General features: G+C 30.2%; 1 protein-coding gene across 1 annotated transcript in view; it reads left to right on the top strand.

Moving 5' to 3' along the window:
* Positions 1 to 1,354: 1,354 nt before the first annotated feature.
* Positions 1,355 to 10,953, top strand: part of LOC126733652 (uncharacterized) — a 148,565-nt gene continuing 138,966 nt past the window's right edge. Inside the window, exon 1 of the mRNA XM_050437044.1 lies at positions 1,355 to 1,656. The gene's annotated coding sequence lies outside the window, so the exon portion shown is untranslated. The remainder of the gene's footprint in view (positions 1,657 to 10,953) is intronic.

Raw genomic sequence — 10,953 nt, 5'->3', positions numbered from 1 at the left:
ATTTTATTTTTTTAGTATAAGCAAATAAAAACAAAATATGACTTTTGATTAGTCACAATCGGGTAAAGATGCCACAAGTCAGTGGGGTTGTCTCCAGTAAGTATGCAACATGAAACATAAGAAAACAGATTAAGACAGTGTATTGTGTATATAATATTATATATTCTATCAGGTTAAAATTAAATCTCCTAAAAGTATTTCATCCTAATGATCCAAAATACATAAGTTTTCATTATTAGTAAGTATTGATTATCACATTAGTTATGATTACAATAATTAAGGTTCTTAAATAATACTGTAAAGGATTTGATATTAGTCCATAATTTTACTTTAGGCTAATAATATGAATTTAATTATGGGCCAGTAAAAATAAAATAGGACTGTAAAAAGCATAGCATTTACTATCAAAATGTCTCAGGTAATTTAGGTATTTTAAAAAATAAGATATTACATACTAAAATCTTAGCTAAAAAATTAAAAAACTAAATTATTCTGATTGTGTAGGTGTAGGATCATGAGTATTAAATGAGGATATTCAAGATTTTTGTCTTTTTAAAGGCATTTTATATTGTCAAATATTTTTCTGTTTTTTAGAATGACCAACACTTAAAGATTGTTGTTGTGGTTTTGAAGTTAGTTGGCTTTTGATTTTATACTTTAAATATTTATAAACCAACCAAAACTTTTTCTCTAAATTGACTAAATGAATGACAGATTCGATGTTGGCACGTTTGTAAAATAATGTATTAACCCAGAACTCAAAAAAACTACAAAAAGCTATAAAATCACTTAAATACTTTAAATTGGAAGAAAATCATGAGGCTTGGCTTAAACATAATTAGCATAAAACATCTTTGGCCCGTTAAAGTAGTTATGGCGACAGTAGTTATGGTATCTGTTGACCGTTTAAGAATAAATTTGAAACGTTAGGAGGTTTAATTCCGATGTTGATTTTTTTTAAAAGAAGTTTCCCGTTTTTGTTGCTATTTCAGTTTCTATTAACCCCATTTCACGGTATTAGAATTATGGATATAATCTTTGTTGTTTTTGATTTTGGGGCACTGTAATCTGGGCTAAGATTCTGGAGATGAGTGCTTAAAAAAGGACTGCTTAAAGAATACCGTGCTAAAATTGCATTTTCAAAGAAAAAACAACTTCCATTACTTCGTAAAACTGATTGAAATCTCCAAGACAGTTTCTGTAACTCATCATTTCAACCAACGTCTACCTCATAGTAACGCAAACAGTGTTCAAGCCTGCATTCTTTGGTACCTTAATTCCCCATCACTAGCGGAATACCTGTTCCACCATCCACCACTAGCGGCATACTTGACTTTAACAACGTACCTGTCGACGATTCACGATCAGTCCGCGTAAATTCCGAGCAGCGTCGAGTTGCGCAGCGCCTATCGCCCACATTCCATTTGTTTATGTACCTAAACGTACTTGTACTATGATGTAGATTACAACATTCTTTGAGATTCTGTGATTTAAAAAAAAATAAATAAATAAACGCTCAATAAGCAGTAAACACCTTCGGTCGATTTGTATGGGTGTAAGCGCGCGTGTGTGCTTCTTGTGAATTTTTTGAAGGCAGGAATTATCTTGGATACCATCATCATCATCATAAGCGTCCGGGGATCGATTTATTGCCGTGTAAGTAGTAACGGTTTAATACTATTATTACTAACAGGAGCTTTCAGGTTATATTTATTTATTAATGGTGTTACCGTTGCTTTTAATTTGATTTTTTTTGTATGGTTTCACGCGTACTTGACTGTTGGTCTTGTTTGTGACACTGAAAGTCGAGTAGGACAGGAAACCGATTGCGTTTATTAGATTTAATGATTTTTTTGTTTGTGGAAGGAGCTCTCGTAACATAAATTTTAACTTGATAAGGCCAATAAGACAAGTCCAGATTAAATAAATTTCAATTTACTGAAATATGCATAAAACAGCCATTAGTGAACATGGTCAACTACTCACATGAAAAGGAGAGGTTCCTGTCCTACTTAAAAGATCAACAATTTTCATTCAAAAAAGAAATAATTCAATAATGGCTAATGATTTAAGACCAATCAATGTATTGTGTGTAAAAAATAGTTTGCTCACAGCTAGTTACATATACGTTCAAAAAAAATTTAATGTAAAACGACTGTGTACTAGAATCCTGAAAAAAATTAATTAAATTCCAGTACTGGTGCTAAGGCTTTTTGTAAATCGAAAATATTTAATGGTGAAATTAAGGAATGCAGGATTGGGTGGAATTGTTTTGCACTGGTTGAACAATTATTTAAAAAATAGAAAGCAAGTACTTAAGATTTATAATATTTGATCAAAGCTTTGAGGAAAAAAACTGCATGAAACATGAAGAGTTCTATAGCCCATAATCCTCTAGAGACATAATATCAAATTTAAAGGCAATAAAACGTAACAACTTTCTTTGGACCTCTCCAATTCTTTGACTATGATAGTATAAGCGAGATTCCATACAGAGGAACAGGACTTTAATAATGATAGGTCTAATTAGAGAACAATATATTTGTCTCATTAAAATCAAACCTACAACATCTCGCAAACCCTAACATCCTTAGAGACATGGATATCATTTTATGAATGTGTTCTACAATATATTTTTTTTCTCGTTTTACTCAAAAACCTGAAGGTTAAGTGCGAAAAGTATAGATACAAAAACTATAGATTTTTTATCACCTATAATTTTCTTCAAAGGCATTTTTTTCTCAGGTAATTATTTTCTGCAAAAAAACGTTTTTCATTGATCCTACCTTACCCCCCCACCCACCCCACACACCTTACCAGTAAGAAATTGTTTTCAAAAATCATTGTTTTCCAAAATAATCCACATGAATAACAGCTGGTTTCGTCGTTAATACCTGATCTAATAACACAGTTTGTTTATATAAATTTAATATAATAATACAAAAATAAACAATATTTAATACAAAACAGTGCTATTAGATTGGAGATTATGGACGAAAAACGGTGATTTTTCAAAAGAATTTCTGACTGGCCAAATGTTTGGGGTGGGTGGGGGGTGTAAGGGTTGTGTTAATGAAAAACAATGTTTTTGCAGAAAAAATAAATTTAAAATTCAATTTAATAACACTGTTTATTTAAATTTGACATAATTTTATTTATAAATATTTAGTATGAAAACAGCGTTATGTAATTAGATGATATGGACGAAAAACAGTGATTTTTCAAAAAAAATTCATTAAATATTTGAGGTGTAGTAATCGAGTTTTAAAACTAGATATGTAAATCTCGTTAAATGCCGAAATTTTCTCCCTTTCGTAAACAGAATCGTATATGATATACGTATATTTTACAGTTTAATAAAAATACCTGGACCATAAACGGTTGATCAATATACCAAAACCAGAAATTTACTAAGAAATCGTTGAATAAATATATATTTAACGATCATAATATATGATGTGTTGCTTGGGATCTATGTAAATATACAGATACACTGCTTGAAGTTCCTCTGGCAGAACGATGGAATATATAGTCAATTTTCAATAATATAGTGAAATTTCCTTGACACAATAAATCAAATTCAAAATATGCTTTAATGTCAAAACAAAATATCCATTATTGTTAACAGAGCTTAAGAAATACAGTTATAACTAAAATAAAATAAAATAAAGGTGTCACAAAAATTGTTCCAGTTAGTATATACAACAAAAAATTAAGCTAAAAATAGCCAGTCAAAAAGGTAAAACCATCACCATAGTGAAGGGTCATAAAATATACATTATATAAAATTCTAGTTCCATAAATTATAAAATTATAGTGTTATACTAAAAAAAATAATACATGAATACATTGAAATAAAGATAATAAAATCAATTTTGAAAGATGTGGGTAGAGCGCCTAAAAATTCCAAGCTGTTGTTACTTTGGCGTATGGATAAGGGTAAATGATTGAACATTGTACATTACTGATTTTTTTACTTGTTTAGACTTAGGGATTGGCAATCTAATATAAGAGGCATGCCGGGTATTATAACCTATATTCTCCACATTTAGTTCACCATTATGTTTTTTAAAAATCAGGCAGACTGTTTCCAAAATAAAAATACAGTATAAGGTAAGAATTATGTGTCTAACAAACTAAAAAACTCTCTAAAAACTAGACTTGGAAAGTACTGGATCGGAAGTAGAGGTCCTGCCAGGTGGCCAGCCCGGTCACCAGACTTAACACCTCTAGATTTTTTTCTTGTAGAGATATTAAGAAGGACAAGTTTACAATTAAGAGCTGAAAAATTTGGAGGATTTAAAGAAAAAAATTACACGTACTTGTAGAGTAATTCCGGAATAAGAATTAAGAAGCCACGGAACTAATAAAACATACTAGCTCTAGTAAAGGTATGAACTCTGGTTAAACCGAGAACGATTTAAACGGTTACTATAATTTTTATAATTCTTTTTTACTGTTTTAATAGTAGATTGAATAAGAATAAAATATCATCGTAAAAAGCAGTTATCTCAAAAACCATTCATATTTGACATGTAGTATATTATAATTTTTCTATGTAGAAGTAAATGAATGAAGAGTAAAAATTGGGGCATCCTATATATTGCGTGGACCTCACTGGAACAGTCCAAAGCCTCCGACATAAAATCAATATATTATGTTACCAAATTAAGATCAGTAGATTTACCTCTAAGGAATCCATATTATTCTTTCATGATGCTGCAAGATAAAAAATTCAATAACGATATAGGGACAATATTTTCAAATAACTTAGGAATGGTGCTAAGATTGCAAACTGGAGTTAAATAGTTGATCTAGTTAAGTTTTAGGAACTATTCTAGTAAACAATGATATATTGAAAACAATATGTAGGGGTCTGCAATACTGTTACAAAGCTGGAGGTTCTCAGTCAGCCCCAAGGTCCTTATATATTTTTAACTTTCTTTATTTCTTCGTATATAGAAGAAATCGGAACTTTCAGATGGGTCAAAAGATAAATCTTCCATTCAAGTTACTGTGAATACTTCCATCAAAATCAGAGTACGTAGGTGGGAAGTATTTAGAACTAAGAGACACACAAATCGTCAAAGTTATTAATATCTCGGTGTAAGCATTACGAATTTTGGTCCAAAAGCAAAGGAAATAACAATTTGAATTGGAGAAGGTATTTCAGCAATAGGTCGATTAAATCATATACTCTGTAATAACCACATCACTCATAAAAATGAGAATATACAGAAGTACTTCTTGTTGGTCTCTGAGGGTTCAGAACTTTGGATAATAAACAGAAAAAACGCTTCCAAAATAAATGCAAGGGAAATGAACTGCTGGAGTAGATGTTGCCAACTAACATGATGAGACAGAATAAGGAATACTAAAATCAAAGAGCGTCTGGGTATAGATATCGGTAACCTGGAAACTGAAAATGTGTATTATGTTAAGAATAATTTATTTAAGACTTTTAATAAAAACGTTGGTATGTCTGCTTCTTTTAATAAGCATAAAAGTTAATATGGCTATAGTAAGTAAAGAAAACTTACTTGGGCTAACATGGCTTGCCCATCTAAATAGCTTATGCAAAAAACTCTCTTCAAGCATATTTCTTCTGAGACAGCTTAGAGGCTTCATGGATATAGGCAGTCTTTTAAATGCATTTTTTTATTCACACATATCATATGGTGTAATTTTATGAGGTAACTCTTCTCACTCAGTAAGAGTGTTTCGACTCCAGAAGAGAGCTTTGAGAACAATTTTAAATTTTCACTGTAGGGAGCACTGTAGATCATTTTTCAAAAAATTAAAAATTTTAACCCTTCCTTGTATATACATTCTTAACTGTCTTCTTGAAATTCATAAAAACAAAGATAGTTATAAAAAAAATGTAGATTTTCACTCTTATAACACAAGAGGTACACAACAAATACGTCCCCCTTATTTAAACCTACAAAAATCAAAGAATAATTCACTGCCCCTTGGTCTTTACACAATAAATTACAATGTTCTACTCGCCAGCTATCTCCTAAAAAATTCAAAGTACTCATCAGAGGTACTCTTCTAGAACACAACTTTTATTCTGTTGATGAGTTTATAACCACGCCTCTGAATGACTGACAAATGTGCTCAGATCTTGACAGATTTTTTCTCAAATTTTATTACTATCATAACTTTGTTCAGCCACAGTATTTATGTTCTTGTTAAGATGTCATAACTTTCTACTTATTTTTTGCTTATATTTATATGTTTTTGTTTGTATTTGATTTTAAATTTGTGTAATGACTTATAAGTATGTAATTTTTTTTCTTTTAATCTCTCAATTGTTGTTGAACTGTATTTTTAACTTTTGCATACACTGTTTTTCTTGGTTTAATTTTGTGAGTTGTGTAAGACTGTAAGGTTACTAGCATCAATAAACTACTCTGCTCTTAACAGGATAATGAGGTATGCATTAGCCATTTTTGTCCTTTTTGCGGTACATAAAAAAATAATTTGTAGATCAATATGAATCCAGAGAAATCTACACATTTCTCAAAAGTGTTTGGATACAACTCAAAAAAAAGTTAATTAAACCCACTTAAAATTCTTTTAACTGAAAAACATCCGAGTGATGCTGACATTGGCCCAAAAAATTACTGAATACCCTAATTTTCTTTAAAATATGATATGGACCGATGAAAGTACATTGGTGGCATTTTAAAAAGAAATGTATTTTGTATATTGATTTTTGTTTTTTATTTATTTAATTTTTGTTTGTTTTATGATTTCATACAATTTTGGTAAATTGTATACACTTTTGTATATTTGTGTTCTTTCTATGTGTATTTTTTATTTTATGTTCTGTATTCTCTTATTTTTTCTTAGGGTTTGTCTACGAATAGTAAATTTTTTTGACAATAAATCATTATATTATATTATATATAAGAAATAATAAAATAAGTGCAATTTGGCCTAAATGTTTAGGCAAGTATTGATAAAAATCGAATTTTGGGTCCTTATTTTATTAATGGATTTCGTAAGTTAGATTCCTATTACTAATTTTTAAGATCCAATTTTGAAGACTATTTCAATAACATAAAAAAATTACTATAAAGTTTGGTTTTATTAAGATAGTGCTCCCACACACAATACATGAAAAGTATCGAATTATCTTGCTTAATTAAATTAAAAAAGCTTCAATTTTAATAAATTGTTTCAATAAGTTTCAGAAAGGTACATATATTATAAATAATAGTCTGGCAGTTTATAGTTTTTTTGTTTAATGCTTTATCTTTTCTAGCCTTGTTATTATTAACTATAGAAATTGCATCATCAAGCCAATAACTCTACGTTAAAAAACTGGGTTTGTATGGAAGAATGGTGCAAAATAGGGTGCAATTATAACTACCACTTTTATGTTTGTCAATGTAGTTGTGGCTTTAAAGTTGCAGACATTTTTATTTTCGCATTATGTTTAATTTAAAAACTTTATGCTCTGTCATTGTGCCTATAGTGGCCAGGGATAAAGAGGACTATTGAGGCTTTTTGAGAAAAATAAACGAAATTTAGTATGTAAGTATGTAAAGAAACGTTCATTTTTAGATGTATCCAATTGTTTTTTGTCAATGCTGGCAATTAACTTTGAAATTGACTGCTGTGGATAAGTTACAAGGGTTACATTTGCAAAAAGTATTTTTTATTGTGCTCTGTTTATGGTCCTTTATTTCTATTTATAATCCCTCTCTCAGAGAAATTCCCTGTATAGTAGGTACATATTCTTTAAAAAAAAAGAGGATATATACAGGGTGTCAATTTAATATCGCGGTGCTCGATTACGTCTAAACCCTGAAACAGAAAAAACCTTTAATACAGGGAATGTTAACTGAGTTAAATGCGAAATGGAAATAATGGTCCTGTAAGATGGCCGGCGAGATCTCCTGATTTGAATGTTTTAGGTACATTTTTATGAGGAAAACTAAAAAATTATGCTTATTATGCCAGCTTATGCGAAGGAGGAATTTCAAAATATTGAGGAGATGTGCTTAATATTCCTAAAAACGTGCAATTGTGTCTTGGTACAAAGGAACAACAATTTAAGCATTTGATATAAGTTTATTTAAGATATATATTTCTTTATTATTAAATTTATGGTTTACTAATTTATGTACCAACGCGTATTAAACCCAATATAAAAAAAAATAATTAATTTAGTTCTTTTTGAAAAATTTACCATGATGTACGATGATGAATGCATGTGCACTAATACCGTTGATTGAATATTTGAAAAAATATTCCAATATTCAATGAAAGCTAATACAGTGAAATTTTAAATATTGTTTTGTCAGTTTATGCACAGCCTACTGCGACAAATTTAATTTTTGCCAAAAAATTCATGTTTTAAAAATAAAAAGTTATTATTTGCCGTAGATTATTATAAAGAGAAAAAACTAAATATGGCGCCTATAAGAATAAACAAATTTAATGATGGTTGGCAAAAGACGAAACATCGTATTTAAAATCCGAAAACAGCAAAATGTAGCACAAAAAAGTGGAAATACAAAAGTGAAAATTATTTTAAAATTAGTTAAGAAATAAATTCAGGAAAAAATAAAATCGGTTTTTTCAAAATTTCGTATTTCTTCGAATATTTTCGAAATTTTTAAATTTTTGTTGAGCTCAAAAATTGTCAACTTTGCCCCAATTTGAAACACCGTGTATAATTAGAAATTCAATAAAAGTGCCATAAATCAATATTTACCAAAGAAATAAGCATTTTTCGCCGTCAATATCCCCTTGCTTTTGTTCTTGTAATAAAGTCGACATTTCGGATTCTATGCACTCCATCTTCAAGATCCTGAAATGAATGAAAAACTATATCGAAGCATTCTGGATTTAAGCTAAGCCCGTACTAGGTACTGAACGAGAACTAGAATCGATAAAAGGATTCACAAAAGTCTTGTTTTCGAGTAATTAATTATTAAAATTAAGCAGGTTTTAATGGCTTGAACATTCTTTGCTTCTTTTTAACATAGATTATGAGATCATCATCTATTGCAAATACAAACCATTGGTGCTTATTTACCTTGACCTTACTCTTTTTTTCAGTTTATGCTACGAAGAAGGTGTGAACATGCCTCACCTCCAAACCAACGAATATCTTTGAACAAAATAAATGTCTTAATTTTCAACTGATGTGACCTTAAAACCGCACCGTCTGTATCATAATGAACGGTTAACTAATTCTTTGTCCCACGTCCCTAATAAAAACATAACCCATAATAATAATTATTGCCTACTTATTATTCTTATGAAAACGAACAGAGAAGTGTTGCTGCACGTCAAAAATAAGGCTCGGCATCCCGAGCAACAATTGAGATCTGATAATATGCGAAATGTCACGGTGACCTTTGACAAGACAATTGCCGACTCACTTTCCATCCTTAACAGTGTTTTATGGTATTTTATTGAGGCGAGAGTGACGTAAGAAGAGTATAATATTATAGACTGTCGCCTAACAATAATTTTGTATCTGTGTAGAGCAGGGATGTCGCAGGGTAATTTATATAAGATCAAATCTCCTCCACATAATATGTGCCTTCCAATGTTTTTTAATACATATGTATGTACAGGGTCTTTCCCAATATTATATTGACCCCCTCCCTACTGGTGTAATGCGAAAAGTTAAAAAAAAATTTAATACAAAACTTTTGGGGTTTTACTTTAAATTTTTGAATCCGATGTCAAAATTTTTTTTTCGTTTAGAAACGTCACATTTTGACAGATGATCAGTTTTTTCTTATGGAACACCCTGTATATGACTTCATAGTTAAAAAGAGCCGAATTTTCTGATTTCAAATATATATAGTTTAACTATGTTTTATGAAACCGTTTCGGAAATATCGGGCTCCAAACTTAATAAATAAAATAAATAATATAATAAATAAATAATATAATATAAAAAAAGTAATATAATAAATAAACAAACTAAATAAAAAAATAATATATTGAAGATCTTGGTAGGCGCTGCATTGTTATTGTTTGACATTTAATAAAAAACAAATCATTCAGATGACATTGCCATTTCTTGTTTGTTGACCCATAAATGTTAAAAAATGCCGTACAGTGATGAAGAAAAATGTGACATCGTCCGTATATTTTATAAAAACAATTATAACGCAAATGCCGCCAGAGAGGAATATCGTCGAACCTTTCCTTTACGTGCCATAAATACGTTTAAAAATATAGAACGAGCATTTTGCATCAGGAAAACTCTACGAAGAAAACGTCGGACAGTTCTTGTCGATCCAGAAGAAGAATTACATATTTTGCTATATTTCGAAGGTAGGTAAGTTTTTACTAATTTTTGAATACATTTAGATCTACGCTATCATGTTCGGGCCTTTGTCTCCCTCAAATTGCCCATCAAAAATGTTGAATTTCTTTTTAGAACACCCAAATCATTCCATAGAAGATGCCAGAATTTACTTTGATCCATCGGCCAAAAAAATTTATTCAACTTTAAAAAAGTATAAATTTTTTTTTTAGGAATATTACCTGTTCAAACTTTAAGTGTAGAGCAAAGAAATAAAGTCAAGAGATGCTAGTGCTAAAAGAAGAAGATAATAACTTTTTAAAAAAAATTTTGTGGACCGACGAGCGTACCTTTACAACCGCGGGCATTTACAATCGAAAAAATGTTCGCTTTCGGTCAAGAACAAACCCCCGAATAACAAGGGAAATTAAGTTGGCAATCTCTACATGTATGGTGTGGAAATTTAAATGACCAGGTCATAAGACCTATTTTTTATAACGGCAACTTGACGGGAGATAGATATCTAGAGATGCTTACTTATCAAATTGAAGCTAAACTTGAAGATCTACCCATAAGGCAATACGAGCAAATAGTTTGGCATCAAGATGGTGCCCCACCGCATAATGTGTTACCTGTTTTGAGATTTTTAAATGAAAGATATAACCTGT

The sequence above is a fragment of the Anthonomus grandis genome, chromosome 2, assembly GCF_022605725.1.
Source record: "Anthonomus grandis grandis chromosome 2, icAntGran1.3, whole genome shotgun sequence".
Classification (NCBI taxonomy): domain Eukaryota; kingdom Metazoa; phylum Arthropoda; class Insecta; order Coleoptera; family Curculionidae; genus Anthonomus; species Anthonomus grandis.
This window is presented reverse-complemented; position numbering and strand designations above follow the sequence as displayed.